This window comes from Pleurodeles waltl, chromosome 3_1 (genome assembly GCF_031143425.1).
Source record: "Pleurodeles waltl isolate 20211129_DDA chromosome 3_1, aPleWal1.hap1.20221129, whole genome shotgun sequence".
Taxonomy (NCBI): Eukaryota; Metazoa; Chordata; class Amphibia; order Caudata; family Salamandridae; genus Pleurodeles; species Pleurodeles waltl.
This window is the reverse complement of record NC_090440.1, coordinates 92158033-92178096: the sequence shown is the minus strand read 5'-3', so window position 1 is coordinate 92178096 and position 20064 is coordinate 92158033.

Here is a 20064-nt window from a genome sequence, read left to right as displayed (position 1 = left end):
AGGTTGGAGAGGCACTTGCACCCTTTTTACTCCATCACAATAATTTTACAGTTTTGGGTGACTGTCAACATCTGGGCAGTGTGTGCTCTACGTGCGACTGGAATGCAAAAACCCAGCACTTATGAGATGACGTAATTCATGCATTATGTTGATATGCTGTTGTTTAACCTTTTGCATTGCAGAGTTTAATCCTGAAGACTTATATTCAAGGTGCTTGTAAATCCTGTTCATTTGCAATGTATTGCTGCAGGCTTTCAGAGTGTGTCAGGGTGTGGTCCCCTTCCAGGGCCTTCTAGAAACTTCCTCTGCAGCATGCCTGGGTGTGGTTTGTGGGTGGGGCCAAGACTCTATATAAGGGAGCCAGCCCAGCTCCACGTGCTCACTATTCAGAGGTCCGGTGCAGAGCAGCAGCAACTTCCTGAGCTCCTGTTCCGGAGGCCTACTTTGATCTTCCAGGCCTCGCCCTTTTACTTGGCTGGGTGATTCTTGATCAGGGCGGTAAGATGGAGGTCGGGCTGGGCCCCCGATCCCGTTATCGAAGGATTTCGAGTTCTTGGGCCTAATTAGTATGACAAATCTATTTTGCTCTTGTGCGTGTGAAAGTGCGCTTGATATTTAATGGCATTTACATGTTGACATTCGAATCGGCAAGGTGCGTGATTCTTTACTTGTGTACAAATCTAGATATTCATTGTGTGCAACCATTTTATGACATTTACAAGGCTGCATTCGAATCGGCAAGACGCGCAATTCTTTACTCGTGTACAAATCTAGATATTCATTCTGCGCAACAATTTACTGACATTTACAAGGTTACACTCGAATCGGCAAGACGCGCAATTCTTTACTCGTGTACAAATCTAGATATTCAATTTTCTGACATTTACAAGGTTGCATTCGAATCGGCAAGACGCGCAATTCTTTACTCGTGTACAAATCTAGATATTCATTGCGCGCAACCATTTTCTGTCATTTACAAGGTTACACTCGAATCGGCAAAACGCGCGATTCTTTACTCGTGTACAAATCTAGATATTCATTGTGCGCAACTATTTTCTGACATTTACAAGGTTGCATTTGAATCGGCAAGACGCGCGATTCTTTACTCGTGTACAAATCTATATATACATTGTGCGCAACCATTTTATGGAATTTACAAGGTTGCATTAGAATCGGCAAGACGCGAAATTCGTTTCCTGTGCGTAATTCATGTTACTCATTGTGCGTGCTACAATTTCTTGCCATTCACATGGTGGCCTTCGTATCAGCAAGACGCGCGATTCATTTCTTGTGTCTAATTCATGATATTCATTGTGTGCTACCATTTCTTGGCAGTTACATGGTGACATTTGAATCGGCAAAACGCACGATTTGTTTCTCTTGCTTTAACCCTTGATATTCATTGTGTGCTACCATTTCTTGACAGTTACATGGTGGCATTCAAATCGGCTAGACGCGCGATTCATTTCTTGTGCTTAATTCATGTTATTCATTGTGCTCAACAATTTCATGGCATTTACAGTCTCTTGTGGAAATCCGCAATGTGCGCAATTCGTGTTCTAGTATTGTAAGAATCTAAAGTGCTAGAATTCTGGATATTATATTCTATGTCCATGTAAGGTCTTTAGTACATTTCCTATTGTTTTCCAAGGAATGTTTGGATGGCCTTTATCCTCATGCAATGAGGCCGTGTTTGTTCTGGGACATTAGAACAGTATGTTTTCAATTCATGAAAGTTCCTTATGAAACATTTTACTCGCCATTTTTTATTCTTTCCAGGTCTAAATGATTTAGTGAGGCCTAATTAGAGTCTAGTTCTAGGCCATTCATGTTTCCTTAGTTTTAGGTATTATTTCATGTTTCAAGTATCACAGAACTCTAGACTCAACAGAGTGTTATTTCATGTTCCGAGTGTCATAGAACTCTGTACTCCAATGAGTGTTATTTCATGTTCCGAGTATTACTGAACTCTAGACTCCACCGAAAGTTATTTCATGTTTCAAGTATCACTGAACTCTAGGCTCAACAGAGTGTTATTTCATGTTCCGAATGTCATAGAACTCTGGACTCAATAGAGTGTTATTTCATGTTCCAAGTATCATTGAACCCTAGATTCAGCAGAGAGTTTGTATGAATCTAAATGTGGTTTTGAATCTGATGTTGTGTTGTTTAATCTTTTGCTTTCCACTGGTCTCCTTCCCAGCTGTCCCCTTCCTAATCCCCTCTTCCCCTCTTGAACTCTCTCAGCCTCTGTGATTCATCTATCAGAGTCTTGGAGCTGTTCAGTGGTGGACGTGTTGGGAACGTGCATAGACCCCGAGGATCTGGTGACTCTGACAGTGACTTAAATTTTCATTTCGAAAACCCTGGCAACCCAGAAGTGTCTAATCTCTTAGATACTTTAGAGTTAATGGGCCTCCATCAGTTTATCTCACCTCCCACCCATGTGCTAGGGGACACACTTGATGGGATCTGCTCCAACTACCTTTCCTTAATACCTGGAGATCCCATCATGCAATCCTGGTCGGATCACTGTTTGATCCTATTTAATCTCATGACTGTTCCTGTGAACTCTTATCCTCGGTTAAACAGCTCGGTTAAACAGCGATCAGACTACGAAAATGAGGGTCTATGAAGACTAACTCCAACCTTTGCTCCCATCTTGCAGCTACTACACCTACCTTGTCTGGAAGGTTAACTGTAAATCCTATCTTCTCCATGGATGTCTAATATCGCCAAAGAACTTACACCCCCGGTTCGCATTACTGTGCCAAGGCTAAAACACTCTGCGCACTGGTTTTCTCCAGCCCTGGCAGCACTGAAACTCAAATGTAAACAGCATGAGCGTAAGTGGCGTCTTGCCTGCAAACCAGAATTAACATTACTTTACCATCCAAATAGAGGAGGCGCAACCCTAAAACTATTTTTTAAATCTCCGAGGTTTTTCTACAACCGAAAACTCTCTCAAGAGAGACTCCTCCTTCTCATAGTCTATGCGATCAGATCTCTGATTTCAAGAATAAGATTCAGACTATACAACAGGGTTTCACAGCGGTCCCCACTATCGATCCACAAGTCATATTGGATTCCTGTAGCCCTAGCGAAAGGGCTCAGACAAGGCTGTCTACATTCCAGGAAATCTCCTCCCATCCATCCTGTCAGTCCATCCTTGCATGTAAATCTGGTTCTCTTGCCCACCCTTGATAATTCATGCTGTCATTGACATTATCATCCAGTCATCAAAGATTCGTAATCTATCTTTAGCTACATCAGAAGCCTGCTACACATAGAAACTTGCAGTTGTAAAGCCTCTCCAGAAAAAGCTTTTCCCAGATCCTACCACTCTCGCAAACCTTAGAACAATTTCTTTGCTTCCGGTTTTAACCAAAGTGCTTGAAAAACTAGTAAATCACCAACTGATCACTTTGTTGAAAATTCCAGTGACCTTCACGTCCAACAGTCTGGCTTCAGACCCAAGCATTCTACAGAGTCAGCCGTATTAGAGGTTTCTAAAACTATAAAAATGACACTAGATGCAGGGAATAATGCAGTATTGGTACTTGCGGATCTCTCTGCAGCATTCAACACTATTTCCCACCAAATCCTTTTAAAAAGAATTGAATATATTGACACCTCGCATAATGCGTTAGTTTCGATGAAATCTTTTCAGACTGAGAGGAGACAAATAGTTAACCTGGGATAATTTTTCTCTACCGAGAGACCAGTTACTATATCAGTTCCTTGGGCTACTGCTTTAGTCCCACCCTCTTTAATATCTATATAGCTCCCCTCTGGTTTAATTACTTCATACAGAATAAAGACAACATTTTATGCAGATGACACACAGTTATTCATGTCAATGGAAAAAAATATTTAATTGACTTCCGAATTGAATTTTTTGAATTGTCTTTTAGAAATTATTCACTGGATGCAAAATAACCATTTAAAATTCAATAACGATAACTCTGAAATTTTACTGTTCAGTAAATCCAACCTTTTCTCCCCTGCTGAGTGGTGGCCAAAGCACTCCCTCCCCTGGTGGCCACTTATGAAGTTGCAAAGAATTGCGGAGTAAAATTTGAATTGGCTTTATCTTTATGACCTCAATCCTTTGCAGTGGCGGGAACATGCTTTAGCCTAGTCAAGTCCCTCCAGAAATTATTTCAGTTTCTAGCTCTCACTGCTAGGAAGACCGCTGCATTCACTTTACTCGCCACAAGTTTGGATTATTGCAACATCCTCTATGCAGGCAGCTCCAAGCAACTAATACATAAGCTTCAGATGGTTAAAAATGTGACCACAAGATTGGTGTTGTAACTCCCTAAACGGAGTTCTGCCTTAGCTGCCTTGGTAAAATTGCATTAGCTTCCCATCCACAAAAGAATTTTGTTTAAGCTTTTTCCACTAGTTTCTACTAGTTTAGAGAGTATTTAATAACAAAGGACCCAACTATATCACTGTCCAGTTTTGCAGGTATATAACACAAAGGGGGTTAATATAAACCTGCCGGTCTCATGAGTGCCAAGTTCACAGATGGTGATCGGACCATCACTAATGTGACGGTCTGACCACCATATTTTAACTGTGGTGGATGGGCTGTGGTGTGACCGCCATCAATACCAGGATCAGAGATACCGGCGGTCTGGCGGTGGCGATGGCCCTAATCCGCCAGGGCAGCACTGCCCTGGGGATTACGACCTCATCTCTGCCAGCGACTTCATGGCGGTAGCACCGCCATGAAAAGGAATGTGGAGGAAGGGTGCAGGTGGCCCCAGGGGGCCCTTGCATTGCCCATGCACCCTGCATCCTATAGCATTGCTGCCGGCTCAATTACGAGCCAGAGACAGTTCTGTAGGGTGTTTCCCGCTATGCCAGCGGGCAGAAACTCAGGTATCTGCCCGCTGACCTAGCGGGAAACTCTTAATGGGCCAGGCGGGGAGGTAGCCACTATAGCGGCAACCTCCCTGTTGGAAGTTCAGCGGACGGCCAAAACCACCCGTCGAACTCGTAATGTGACCCAAAGAGTGCTGCAATCCTCCGACACCAACATATCAAGGCCCCCTGTTATGTTCAGAAGTTTATAATTACAATGTGTAAAGCTATTACTTTAAATGTATGGTCGTTTTGTGTACTTTCGGTGTTAGCTCTTCACTCTACTGCACGTTCCTAGAATTCCTTACTGTTTAGAATTCGATGAGAGGAGTTGTGTGGAGTGGAAAGTGGACGTACAAAAAGCTGTTCTCTGATGTTTCGATATTCAATAAATTCTGCTTGAACCAGACACTTTTGCATCGTTCATACAACTTGACAATTTTGGCTACAAACTTGTTCTGTTGAAATATCGTGAGAAGGAACCCACCACGTTTAGGAAAGTATCGGCTATCCCAATTTCGGCACAGTTCCTATAGGATATTTTGAGGTACTGTAAATGAGCTTGCACTAGTAATGCTTCACATATGTTTATTGCTTCAAAGCTTAGTTACTGCACTGTGAGATATTTGGATTATATCCTTACTGCACAGAAAATTTGAAAGCTCGTTAAACTGCATTTTATAATTCGGGGTGGTCACTTCAGAGATTCTATGCTGGACATGCACGGCATCGTTAAGGAACACACTGTGAGGTTTATGATGAACGCATTATCACGTCTTGCCGCTCTACACTCTGAGCATACTACCTCACATCTTTACGTGCGGCCATCTTGGAAGTGGTGTTGCAAAAGCTTTCCAACAATTTTAGCCGACACATTAGTTTTGTTATATGCAATATGCTAACGCGGACGTAAACAAACAAGTCAGTGGTATATCCTTAATATTATTAGCGATCCTTGGGCGGATTACAGTTATAATAAACTGTCTATCGCTAAGCTATTGTCAAGCAATGGGCTATTTCCTTTCTTTCAGTTCTACAAAAGTGAAAAAAACAAGTGGAACAATGCCAGTATTTGAGGTGACATTTGTTTTCACTTTTATGTAATTTTACCAGCGAACTAGTCCTTATTGTGAATCTTTGTTACTCCTCGTTATTTACTTTGGCTAGCTAATTACTCCTAGGGTGAAGAAAGGAGACAGGTTTGGGTTCAGTTTATTACATATTTTCAACATGACAACACAGAATTTTGCACTTCAACGCCCACAAGCCTTTTGGCCAGCACCAGCAGGAGGGAATCCATGTATGAAGTGGGTGGAATGGAAGGCTTATTATCTAAACTTTTTGGAAACTATTGATTTGGAAGGAAATATGAAACAGGAAAGGAAAAATATTTTTTTTACGTTTAGTTGGTCCAGAAGGATTGAAGGTGTATGAAGGAATGACAAAATCAACACGGAGGAGGTGATTCTAACATTTTTGAGGATGCGTTAAGAGATTTTGATAACCATTTTGCACCTAAAGTGTGCATTGGGATTTTAAGAAAAAAAATGTTTCAGAGGAAGCAAGAGCTAGGAGAAACTAATGATGAATATTTAACGGCTCTGAGGAAACAAGAAGAAGACTGTAAATTTGATCACTCACAAGAGCAACTTATTCGTGATTAGGTGGTCATGCATACCTATGATCCTGCAATTCAAGAAAGCTTATGGGTAAATAGAGATGATGGCTTAAAAGATATATTAGCGATAGTAAGAAAGCCTGAATTGTCAAATCATAATGCAAAAGCCTTAAAAAAAGAATCCAAACAGTTGTGCAATGAAGTAATCAATAAGATAAAATACAAAAGTAGCAACAAAGGTAAAAAAGAGAGTGTTAAAACACAGGATTTTATAAAGAAAGAGGCATTAAATGTTATTGATGTGATAGCAGTTCTCAATTAACTTCTAACAAAAATTGCCTGGCAATAAAACAGAGGGGTTCAGCATGTGTAGAAATTGGGCATTTTGCTAGGGCATGTGACAAAAAGAAAAATCTTAAAGTGAAATGTGTTGACTCAAAAAGTGAGAGTTCTAGTGAGAAAGGATATAGGCCCATATTTATACTTTTTTAGCGCTGCATTTGCGTAATTTTGTTATGCGAAATTGGCACAAACTTACAAAATACAATTATATTTTGTACGTTTACACCGCTTTTGCGTAAAAGAATGACACAAATGCGGGCTAAAAAAGTATAAATATGGGCCATAGTGTCAAAAAAGTTAGTCATTGCGATGAGAGTAACAATTTTGGAATGAACAATTTAAAGAAGTCTTTTGTTTTAAACATAAGTGAGAATTTAGAAGTGCATAAGAAAAAAACAATATGTTTAATGACCATAGGTGGTGTGAAAATACAACTGTATGTGGATTCGTGGTTCACTGTTTATTACTTTAAATGAGGAAGTAAGGAAGTCTAAGTTTCAAAAAAAGCTTTGAAAAAACTTATTAGAACCTGACAAAAATCCTGAAGGGTTTTTAAGAGAGAAAATAGACCTTTTGGAATATAGAACCCTAACGTTCAGGTATAAAAGTATAGAGTCTGTAGGAAAATTATATGTGGCAAGAAAGGGGCCATAAATATTAGGTTTGAGAGACCAGGGTGAATTATATATGATTTTGGATAAAGCAGTTCTGAACCTGCCATGATGGTGGATGATGGGGAGAGCGTGGGAAAGAGATGCTAATAAAAACCTAAGGCTGGTATAAGTGGATTTGTCAAGTTGTTGTGGCAAGAGGGACTACCGGCAAAATCTGTCCGTGTATTGATTTATGTCATTTAAATAACATAGTAGTAGATAAATTTCCACTACCCAAAATTTTTGAAATGTTATTGGTGGCCTGTCACCATATTAAATTAAATGACAAGAGTAAACAGTAGACAGCGTTCGTTATTCACTGTGGATGTTTTCAATATAAAAGAATGGCCTCGGCGGCTGCCATTTTTCAGAGACTAATGGAGCAACTGTTTGGGAAACACCCAAGGGTGCGGTGTTTCCAAGATGATATCTTACTATTTGGCAAAGATAGATTAGAGCATGATAGAGTGTTAGAAGAAGTGCTAAGGACAATGAAGATAACGTTTTAACTGTAGAACACTCTAAATGTAAATTTGGAGTAAATTCCATGACATATCTGGGACATGTTCTGTGTAGTGAAAGAATGGCCACCAAACCAAAGTTAGTAGAGGCCATCCAAAATGACCCAAATCCCACCAACAAAGATGAATTAAGGTCTTTTTTTAGGAATGCTGGAATTTTTATGCAAAATTTGTGAAAGGTTTTTCAAGTAGAGTGTACAGACAGTTGCTCAAAAATAGAATGAGATTCTAATGGTCTGATAAATATAAAAGAGAGTTCATAGACATTAAGGCCCATATTTATACTTTTTTAGCGCTGCATTTGCATCGTTTGTTTACGCAAAAGCAGCGCAAACATCCAAAATACAATTGTATTTTGAACGTTTGCGCCGATTTTGCGTAAAAAAACTATGCAAATGCGGCGCTAAAAAAGAATAAATATGGGCCTAAGAATGCTATTATGTAAGTACCTTTTTAGGTTGCTTTGATTCAGATCAAAAGAATGCTGTCACAGTAGATGCTAGTAATAAGGGGTTAGGTGGTGTTTTTTCACAAATTTATGAGAAGTGAAACGAGATTTTAATTGCATTTGCATCCCATGCCCTGAAACCTACTGAAGAGAGGTTCTCAGTGATTGAAAAAGAAACCCTTGCTTGTGCTTGGGCACTCGAACATTTCCGATCATTTGTGTGGGGAAATTAGTGTGTTGTCCGCGGTGACCAAAAACCCCTAGTTAAATTATTAACCACTGAAGATATTTACAATGCTTCAGTCAGAATTGCAAGAATGCCTATGTGTTTGCAAGATCATATTGAGAAGATTGAGTATGTACCAGGTAAAAGCACTGTTTTCGCTGATTTTTTCTCTTGTTTGCCTGTGGACATTCAAGAATGTGGGAAAAGTGAATGGGACGAGTTACAAGTTGTATTAATTCAAGATGAAGGTGTCATCAGTGTGAAAGAAGACATTTGGAACCAGGAGTACGTCAAGGTTAGAGAATTGCAGCAACTCACTGAGTGGAGCGAGGTTGGCAAAGGAAAGACAAAATTTCCAGTAACTTAAAACCATTTTGGGAGATAAAAGATTAATTATCAGCAGTGAAAGGAACAGTTTTCAGAGGTGATATGGGGGTTCCACCAGCCACTCTTAGAGATCATGTAATGAATTTATGTCATGAGGATCACTGTGGTATAGGGAAGACTAAACAAAGAGTTAAGAAATGGTATTGGTGGCCTGGTATGGATATGAATGCAGAAAGAATGGTTAGGAATTGTATAATTTGTACAAATTCAGATGAAGCGTTAAAAACCTTGAGACCTAATATGTGTGAACCCTTTCTTTCTGAAAAACCATGGCATACAGTTGCCGTAGATATTATGAGATCAGTAGGTTCCGCTCCAAAATATACTATTGCAATGATTGATGTATTTTCCAGATGGCCGGTACTCAAAGTGGTAAAAAAATTGACTCTGAAGAGGTGTTGAAATTTGTAGATAAGGCTTTTGTAGAAGGTTTGCCCTTACAAATTGTAAGTTATAATGGTGTGCAATTCTTATCCAATTTGGCTAAGAATTATTTTGAGAGGATAGGAGTGAGGCACAGGACCACTTCTTTATATAATCCCAGTGGTAATGGCATGCTAAAAAGGTTCAACAAAGTCTTTAAAAAGGCTATACAGATGACTTGTATGATAGGAGAAGATTGGGAGGTTCAGGTATGTAAGACAGTGTGGACGTACTGTACAAGCATTCTTGAAGCTTTAGGAATGACTTTTTTTGAAGTAATGAGGGGAAGAGAACCGAGAACCAAATGCAATCCTGAATGGTTAATTAAATCTGCTGATTGTAATTTGTTGTTTGGTGAAATCAGGAAGAGAATAATAAAAAAATATGAAAAATATAAGGAGGTTTTTGACTCTAGGAGAGGTATAGATAAAATAGTGGTCTGTAAAGGTATATGTGTAAAAGTGAAAACACCATGGAAGGTAAGAAAAGGACAAGTCAATTTTCAGAACCATTACAGGTATCTAAGGTTTTACGTAATGCCGTTCTTTTGAGTGAGTTTGGAATCTCAAAAGAATTGCAATTCTCAAAGGTTATGCTGATCTGTATAATAATGTTTCTTTGTCCAAGCAAAAAGAATTTAGTGAAGATGGTAGTTGTGATGATGGAGTGCAAAAAGAAATTGAATGTGACATGGAAAGTGAGAACTCAGAAAGACAGCAAGATAACGCTGAAATAGTTAGTGAACAATCACTTAGGGACTGATAGCATTGTTAGGAAACTATTCTTCAACCCTCCTCAGAGTGACGCAAAGAAAACACAAACACCAGGCAAGGCTCCGGAACAGATGAAATGCTTTTATGAGGTACCAAGGTTTATTGTCAGGCCAAGGCAGAAGGCAGACGCACATCCCAGTGTAACGTCTTACAAGCTGGCATCTTCTGCCCTGAAGCATATAAGTCAGGCATTTATATATGTTGATAAGTGCTGTCACTGCACAACCCAAAAAGGGGACACAGTCCAAACATGGGCACGCACATACAAAAGAAATGCTGCACATACAAAACTAGAAGTCCATAGTGTAAAAATATACAGAATGCAGTGTGAGCATGAGCACGTGAACAGACAACAGGTGGTCCCTAAAGAAATGGGGGCTGGGTTGCTGGCTGACCTTAAAGTGTGAGACTGAGCTAAACTTAACAACGTGGCCTGGAGAGGTTTGTTTGTACAACTGGCATAGGTGTCAGAGAGGTCAGTAGGGAAGTCTTACTGGGATTCAGATAAGGGTAAAGAGAGTTGGAACTAAAGTATAATATCTATAGGTACATACATGTGAATATAAATTTTTCCCAACAATATCTCCTTTTTGATAGTAATATCATACTGGATTGCAAAAATATATATATACATTGCAGAAATATAGTAATAACATATCAAAAATACATATCTTTGGATGGCATTACACATTTTGTTCAGATGAAACACATATATTGTCATCTAGATATACATCTATGAGGTATTCATTATTTAAACATAGACTAAATGATATGCTAGTATTTAATCTAAAGCATTCATGTGTTATGGGTCTATAGCCATTAAATCAAACATTTCTTTGTGTGCTTCCTCTACATCTTGTTGTATTGTAAGATATCTGAGGGCTATCTCCTGCTCTGTAGGATGTAGGACTTTAACAGCAGAAAATGAATAGATGTTCTTACTACAGAACTGCTGGAGCATGGAGCAACAGCACTGGAGGCAACACAAAAGTACCACTATTGTTATAAAGATACCTAATAGCGCTAGAACTAAGCTCTTCAGCCATCCTGTTGGTAACCATGACCAAAGCCAGGACCAATCATCAGAATCAGACATTTTCTCTGCTCCATGAAATATTCTAACTGCTTTTTTAATTTGGGTGACATCCCTTGCTATGTTTCCACTTTTATTTAAAAAATAACAGCAAGAGGAATTCAACAAAACGCACAGTCCTCCTTGTTGTAGTGTCAGGAGGTCAAGGGCAATTCTATGTTGGATAGTCATGGCAGCCACTGAATTAATTTCCACCTGCAACTCTTGAAGTGCATCTCTTGTTGCATTGAATGCTATGGCTAGCTCAGCAGACATGTTGACAAGGGCCAATTCCAAATCATATACGCCATATCCAGGGATTAATATACGCATTAGCTCAAAAAATAGACCTTGTCTAGCCTCCAGAATAGGTGTATGTATATCTCTTTGATACCTATGAGCAAAACTCCCCAAGTTTAATGGCTCATGCACTGCAATATGCGGCACAACTGAAATGTTTGGTGTTAGATAAGAAATAGCACACATGCCTTCCCAATGCTGCGGAAGCACCTTGTAAGCCTTAGTTCCACAAATGAAATACATACTGCCCTGTAACTGTGTGTCCAATGTGTGATATTTACTGAGAGGAAGGCCTACCCCCTCAGGGAAAGTGTTCTGAAATTGGTCACACCATTTATAATCAATCCATGCAGAGTTTATAAAAGTAACATTTGCCCACGGCGCCATGTAAGAGCAGCGAGCTGACCATAAAGGATATTCTAATATTTTAGAAATCACACTTGGTGCCCTAGTATAATAATTTTCTTGGTCAATTAGTGGATCATATAGAAGACTATCAGGTGTTATCAACAGTGTTTCTCCAAGAATAGTGATGTTCCAGTAATGTAAAGTGTAGGTAACTTTCTTTCCTTGCCTCTTAGTTGTCCAGATCCTACTTATTAACTGTCTGTCCTTTAAATTCCAATTACCCGTGGTATCATCAAATTCTAATATGTTAGGACACTTGCTACTTGCGAGGTATCCTAAGTATCGGGAATCTGGGTTACATCCTGAAACTTGATGCTTTATACATACAGGAAAAGCACTGTCCTCTGCATTGTTCTCTCTCATAGGTGACACTGGGTATTCAGCTTGAATATTGGGCAGTATGGTACAACGTGGGTACCATCCAATCCTTCCTTCTCCACAGTCCCAAGTTACATTTGGTATAAGGCATCCTTTTCCTTGTGCATAATTCTGTATAGGCACAGGTGTCCCATGTAAGCCAATAGGGTCATTGGGGTTTCTGGATAATTCTCTACACATCCAGCAGTTTTCAAGACCTAAGACTTGGGCTACTTTCTCATGTACTGCAATGAGGGGATGGTCAGCTGTTTGTCTAAATACTGTTAGGACATACAAAATTAAGGTACTAAAAAATATTATTTGTACTATGCAATGCATTATTTTTTTTTTTCTTTTCAAAAGTTATAGAAATAGATATGAAGTCTGTTCAGTAAGGCAATGGCACGCAGTGTGCTGTCCTCGTCTTCCCCTACTAGTCTGCAGTAGTCTTGTTCAAGGGCGGTTTCACGGACCTGCCCTGCAGTGTCCTCTTCAGTCTATTTTTCTGCAGGTGTGACTATCACCTTTCTTCGAGACTACGTTGTGTGCTTCACTCAACTGCTTCAGTTGGTGTCACCTGACACTTGATGACGGACCCTCAGCGTGGCTCTTGGGAATGGTCTGGTCTGTCTCCCCTTTTTCTGGTAAGCTGTGCTGCTCCACGGGTTGCATGTGCTCATCCGTTGTAGGCACGTCGGTCTTTGTTGTTGATGGTGCGAATCTGCACCTAGTTCCGTGAATCCACTCAGGACGTCCCTGTACCTTCACCGCCGTCCGCGTCACCAGTAGCACAAGGTGTGGTCCAGTCCACCTAGAACTAAGAGAAACATCTTTTATTTTTCTCACCATGACTATGTCTCCAGCTTTAAAAGGATGTGTGGGCTCTGAGGACGGATGGGGCAAGGCTTCCTTCACCTGGAGATGGTGATGCCTCAAGACTGATGACAATTTTATAGCATAATCAGAAATGTTTTCATCTGTCCACAGCAGTGCTGCTTGAGATGCTTGTAGAGGCAACCTCAACCCCACAGACATAGGCCGCCCCATCAGTACCTCATGGGGGGACAAAAGGGTTGTCCTAGATGGAGTTGCCCTTATGGCATGCAGCACTAACGGTAGAGCATCAGGCCATTTCAGGCCTGTTGCATCAGTTGTTTTTGCTAATCTATTTTTTATAGTGGAGTTCATCCTCTCCACCTGTCCTGAACTTTGGGGGTGGTAAGGGGCATGCAGTTTCCACTCTATTCCCAAACATTCACACATCTTTTGCACCACTGCAGCCACAAATTCACCCCCTCTGTCGCTATTAATGCCTTGGGGGACCCCAAATCGGGGTATGATATCTTTCATCAAGCATCGCACCACAGTTGCCGCATCATTCTTCCTTGTGGGAAACGCCTCCACCCATTTTGAAAATTGATCTACACACACCAGCAAATATTTGAATCCATTCACTGGGGGCATATAGGCAAAGTCTATTTGGACATTGGTAAACGGCCCCTGTGGTACTGGTAAGTGATCATGTGTAGCAGGGGACCGGCCTTTAGTATGCTGGGCACAGACAAGACATTGGGAGCAGAATTGTGCAGTGAAGGCTGTTATCCCTGGTGCAAACCATTCCTGTCTAATTAGCTCATTCATCCCCCCTTGTGCCATGTGAGTGGGTCCATGAGCAAGCCTTGCAAGGGGAAGGAACATACTACGTGGAGCCACAGGTCTCCCATCCTGGTGGACCCACAATCCCTCATCATTTTGCAAACACCCAGCATCAGTCCACACTCTTTCCTCAGCTAGTGCTGCAGACCATTGTGCTTCCTTTACATCAGCTAGTAACAACTGTCTCTGAATAAGCTGAATTTTAGGAATGCTTTTTGCCATTAGGGGCACCATTTGTATTGGCTGTAACATGCTTTCTCTTGCTGCTGTGTCAGCCTTGGCGTTTCCTCTGGCTATCTTGGTGTTAGCCCCTGTATGTGCCTCGCATTTTATTACTGCTATGCTGTTGGGTAGTAGTATTGCTTTTAACAAGTTCTTTACTAAAAGGCCATTTTGGATGGGGCGCCCTGCTGCTGTTATGAAACCACGATACTGCCACAGCTGGCCAAAATCGTGGACAACTCCAAAGGCATAACGTGAGTCAGTATAAATGTTAACACTTTTCCCATCGGCTAGGATGCATGCTCTTGTTACAGCATACAGCTCAGCTTGCTGGGCAGATGTGCCAGGGGGCAGAGCTGCACTTTCAATTATGGTGTCTACTGTTGTTATCGCATACCCTGCTCTGTAATCGGTGTCTGTTAGTCTACTGGAGGAACCATCAGTGTACCACTCATAGTCTACCTTTTCTAAAGGTGTCTGTTGTAAATCTGGTCTGGGTGTGGTGCATGTTTCTACAACCTCAACACAATCATGGTCAGGGGTCTCATCAGAATCACCTATGGCAGGTAATAATGTTGCCAAATTAACAGGGGGGCATTTTTTAAGGGTAATATTAGTGTTAGACAACAATGTGACCTCATAACCTGTGCGCCTGGCTGCCGAAAAATGCTGTGTTGCTGCTGATGACAACAATAACTGTACCGAATGTGGCACATAAACAATACAAGGGTAGTCCATCACAATGGGAGCCGACCTCTCTACCATCACAGCGGCTGCCGCCACTGCTCTCAAACAGGCTGGATGCCCAGTCACTGCCGAAGGCAAAGTCACAGAGTAATACGCCACAGGTCTTTTTCCAGAGCCATGCTGCTGTGTCAGTACACCATTTGCAATGCCGTCTTGCTCTGACACATAGAGATGGAAGGGTAGTTTGTAATCAGGGAGCCCCAATGCTGGCGCAGTACACAATGTCCCTTTCAGTTTCTTGAAACATTCTGCAAGTTCATTAGTCCATACAATGTTGTTTGGTGCATCCTGTAGTGTGCATTTCCTCAAGAATGCATCATAGGATCTGTACTCAGGGATCCACTGGCGGCAGTAGTTCATTATCCCCAGGAAGGACATCATTCCTTTCTTGGTGGACGGTGGCTGCATGCTTTGAATCATTTTTATTCTGTCAGGTGATATGCAGCGCGTACCTTTGGATACCACATAACCAAGGTAAGTCACCTCTTTTTGGCAGCACTGAAATTTTGACAATGAGGCTTTGTGTCCTCTCTTCTGGAGGTGGTTCAGCAGAGCTACAGTGTCTTTTTCACAAGCCTCTAGTGATGGGGATGCCACAAGCAGATCATCAGCGTACTGCAAGATGACACTGTTGCCTTCCAGGTGTAGGCTGTCCAGGTCTCTCTTTACTGCCTGTGCATAGACCGTGGGACTCTCTGTGAAGCCTTGGGCCAGTCTTGTGAAAGTGTACTGGGCATCTTTTATTGTGAAGGCAAAGAGGTACTCACTCTCTGGATGGACTCTAATACTAAAAAACGCACTTGAGAGATCTACAACTGAGAAGAACTCTGCTTCAGCAGGTATAGAAGATAATATAGTATTGGTGTCAGGCACAACAGGTGCTAAGGGAACCACAATGTTGTTTATCTGGCGTAAATCCTGTATGAATCTATACTGCCCAGTGTTGCCCTTGGGCAACGGCATTATTGGACTGTTACAGGGGCTAGTGGTCTTTTTGATGATACCCTGTTGTAAAAGGGACTCAATCACAGGTTTTATTCCCTCCTCTGCCTGAGGTGACAGTCTGTACTGACGCACATAAGGTAGTTCTGCATTCTCCTTAAGCTTCACTTCATGGGGAGGGCATGTTTTTAACAATCCTGCCTCATTTTTGTGTTTTGCCCAAACCTCTGAGTTCACTTGTTCTAGGACCTTGTTTTTTGTCAGCTGTAAAGCCATATTCCCTTCAATCTTGTCAAAAACTGCAGTCCTGTCATTTCTGAGCATACACAACGTCCAACACCATCCTTCTCCATCTCCCAACACAGACACAACTCCCAAAGGAAATGTAAAGTCCTTAGTTCTTGGTAAGACCCGGAGACGTTGGACCATGGGGCCCAAATCTTTAGGGTAAAATCCTGGTGCTACAGCTATGGACACATGTGGTTCTGAAGCTGGTACTTGAAATAACCTCTCTTCCTGTGATCCTAGCTTAATGCTGGCAGCACAACCCTCTTTTCCTACATACAATGTGTCTTCATGCAACTCCGTTGTCCAGTACAAATATTTGTCTGCCATGTAGGCGTACCATTCAGGCACTGGGCCTGTAAAAAATGCTGCAGTACAGTGTCTTGGCCCAGGTACTAATTCCAACTGTACTAACTTGGTCATCAAGTCAATCTCAATGTCAGTGCTGTATTTAAACAATTCTTTAAACATGTCATTGTAGAAATCTCCCTGTAACGGGGTCCATTGGTATCGTGTTGGAGAGAGAGATAAAACTGGGTTTGGACATAGCATAGAGTCCTCACTCAGTTTGCAAGCAGTAAGTGCTCTATTAGCCAATTCTAATCTGTCCTCAGGCACTTGTAAGTAAATCCCATTTTGTGAAAAATATAAGGTTGCATGCAATTTACAGAGGAGGTCTCTTCCCAGCAAATTGATGGGTGCATCTGGTGACAGAAGAAACTGATGGGTCGTTGTGAAATCCTCAACAGAAACTGGAAGGGGTTCTGATAACTCTTCATGCATCAGCATTCCATTTACAGCTACAGTAGTTACTGTTTTACCACTACTGGGACCCAATTTGTTTCTTACTGCAGAGATAGTTGCACCACTGTCTATTAGGAAATCAATTTCCTTACCTCCTACCTTAATTGGGAACATGGGATTCTCCTCAGGCGTGTCAGATACCTTCATCATAAAGCACTGTGTTCGCCGGTTTTCTGTTGTTTGGGTCATCTCTCTCTCCACGTGGTCCTATGCTGATCCATGTCGCTCCTGAAAGGGATTCCTCAAGGAGTGCTGTGTTTGGTTGATGTCTCTAGGCATGGGTGGTGCTGATGGCTGGACCTTGTCCCTGTCAAACCTGTCATACCTGTTGTTTCTGTCTTTTCTCTCATACTGGTCATTTCTGTCATTTCTGTCTCTTCTACCTCTATAATTTTTACAGTTTCGGCCCCAGTGCCCATACCTCAGGCAAACATAGCACTGATCCCTAGCCAAGTCTCTTCTCTGGTATCCTTGTCCTTCATCCTGTCTATTACGCGCCCCCTGATAGTACATTCCCTCTGGCTCCTCCTCTTGCTGTACTTGTTGCAACATCATCCCTTTGTCAGTTTTAGCTGAGTCCTTTTTTACTTTAAAAATGCCATCCCTTTCCATAGTTGCCAGAAGTGTGCACAACTCTTGATATCCCTTAGCAGACCAGTCAGGGTGGCGTAGTTTACAACTATGGGCCACAGATGCTAATAATCCATTCATAAGGGTCTGAGTTGCTAATACTTTATATGCCTCTGTCGTGCGTGGTACACCTGCACTATTATCCCATGCTTCATTGAACCTTAGGATGTAATCAGCCACTGATTCCCCTGATTTCTGCAATGTGGCTGTTACTTGAGAAAAATCACCATGTTTTACTGCTAAGCCATTTATTGTGTCCCTGACAGACTCTAACCAATTCATCAATCTATTTTCTGTGACATCTATATTATTAGTCAGTATTGTCCAGTCCCTCTCCTGTGGAATTTGGAATGCACTCTTTACTAAAGATCATCTGCTACCATATCCTAGTTTTAGTAGCATTTCTACGTCTCTGGGAAGGGGGGTATAAGCAATGCATATTTTATGGAGCCATTCATAATATTTCACACTGGCTGTGAATGGGTCTGGGGCATCCTTAGCCATTTGAGCTGCTTCCAAGGGGGTCCATGGTTTTAACATTGCTGTCCCTCCTAACACTATTTTTGGTGCAGTCATTCTAGCGTTTAATAGTGCCTCATCAGTATAGGAGTTCTCACCCTTTCCTTTTAGCGCCCGTGTGCAAGACTGTGTAAGTATCAGCCGTTCTCTGCTATCTATCTTATCCTGGAGATTATGAATGGAGCGTTGTATTTTCTCCCTTTCTGTGTTCACTTCTTCCTGGAACCTGTCTGTCTCCCGCCTTCGTTGAGCTAACTGCCTGTGTTCCTCCTCATTGTTTTTTCCTTGTGCACTCATCCCTAAATCCTCCCTTAGACCAAAAGTGGAAGTTGGTACAGGGGTTTCAAAAGCAAGCGGTATGTCCCCCCCAAAGGACAGGTGTCTATTCAGGATTGGTGTTGTGGCACCAACTTCTCTGGCACTAGTTGGCATCTCAGATACCCTAGTTAAATCACCCTCCAGGGAAATATGGAAATAGGGCACAGAGGGCACGCCTTGTTTTGGACCCAGAGTCTGCTTGTGTGTGTTATTTCTTTCACAATGTACATAGGGGCCTGAAAGTGATGGGTAAATTGAAGTTGTTGGAGGAGGTGGAACTGGCCCTGCAGAATGGATGCATTGATCCAATCTTAGGGGGCTGCTCTCATTGTTATTTCTACCTGTGTTCCAGGAATTGAACTCACTATTCACATCCAATCTCTGTCTTTTCCTTTCTTCCTCTGTAAATAACAGTATCTCTTCCTCAGTTATTGTACTACTCATTATTTGCTCATTATTCCCTCCTTCCCCCAATTTTACATAAAGGCCATGAGGCTTGGAGGTCATAAACATTTTCTTCAATTTATTTATATCAATATACACCTGGCGGTGACTCCAAATACACAGCAGAGCAGCAGCCCTTCTCGAAGTAGTGGCATTTGGTATTGTTTTAACTCTGTCTATGTCAGCTGTTGTCAAACCACAGTGGTTACATAGTGACAGAAAATGCTGCTCTGTTTGCACATAGTTACTTAATTCCAATAAACATTGGCTATATGTTGTGGGCCAATCCTTTGCTAATTCTAGTTCCTTTTTATTATGTTTTTCGCATTCCCTGTTCACCACTGCCACTGCAGAACAGTCTCTGGACTCTGTGGAGACTATTTCCTTGCCTTTTCTTTTTGAAAGGAGAGCTTTCTTTTTAGCAATGGAAAGCCACTGCTGCAAGCAATCGCTTATGTAGTGTGAATCCCATGATGGGTCACCCCGTAATTCTATAGTTTCTGTCAATAGTTCAATATCCTCTACCTCAAGAGAACCAAATCTAGGCCACTTCCCGTTATTCCCTTTCCAAGTCCAAACTAGCGCGCAGAAAGGTGTCACATATTCCAGACAATTTGTATCTTCTAGAACCTGGGCTGCAGGGCTATCTGGAGGTAATTTGAAACCTTTCTCTCCTGTCAACTGTTTAAACAACTTTTTAGTCTTTTTCAGCATTCTAGGGCTTACCACCATTACATTTCCTTTAGACTTGCCGCTGCCCATTGTGCCCTTCCCTCACAATTTTATAATCTGAAAAAATAAACACAATGGTTGTATCCTGCAAAAAAATTTTTAAACAGGGGAAAAAATGTTATGCGGTGGTGGATAGAGAGAGAGATAGAGAAACCAAGAGCTGTTGACAATTTATAGGCACAACATAAAACAGTTTTTCTTGTCTATTGCAGTGCTGCACTACTTTACAAATAATTCAAAATCATTGCAATGAAACATAGTGACGCATTTACACTTAATCAACACATAATTCAAATACAGCCATTGATCAATGACAGACTATTTGTTTGCGCGCGTTTCAAAATCATTTCTTGTGTTCCGGCGCC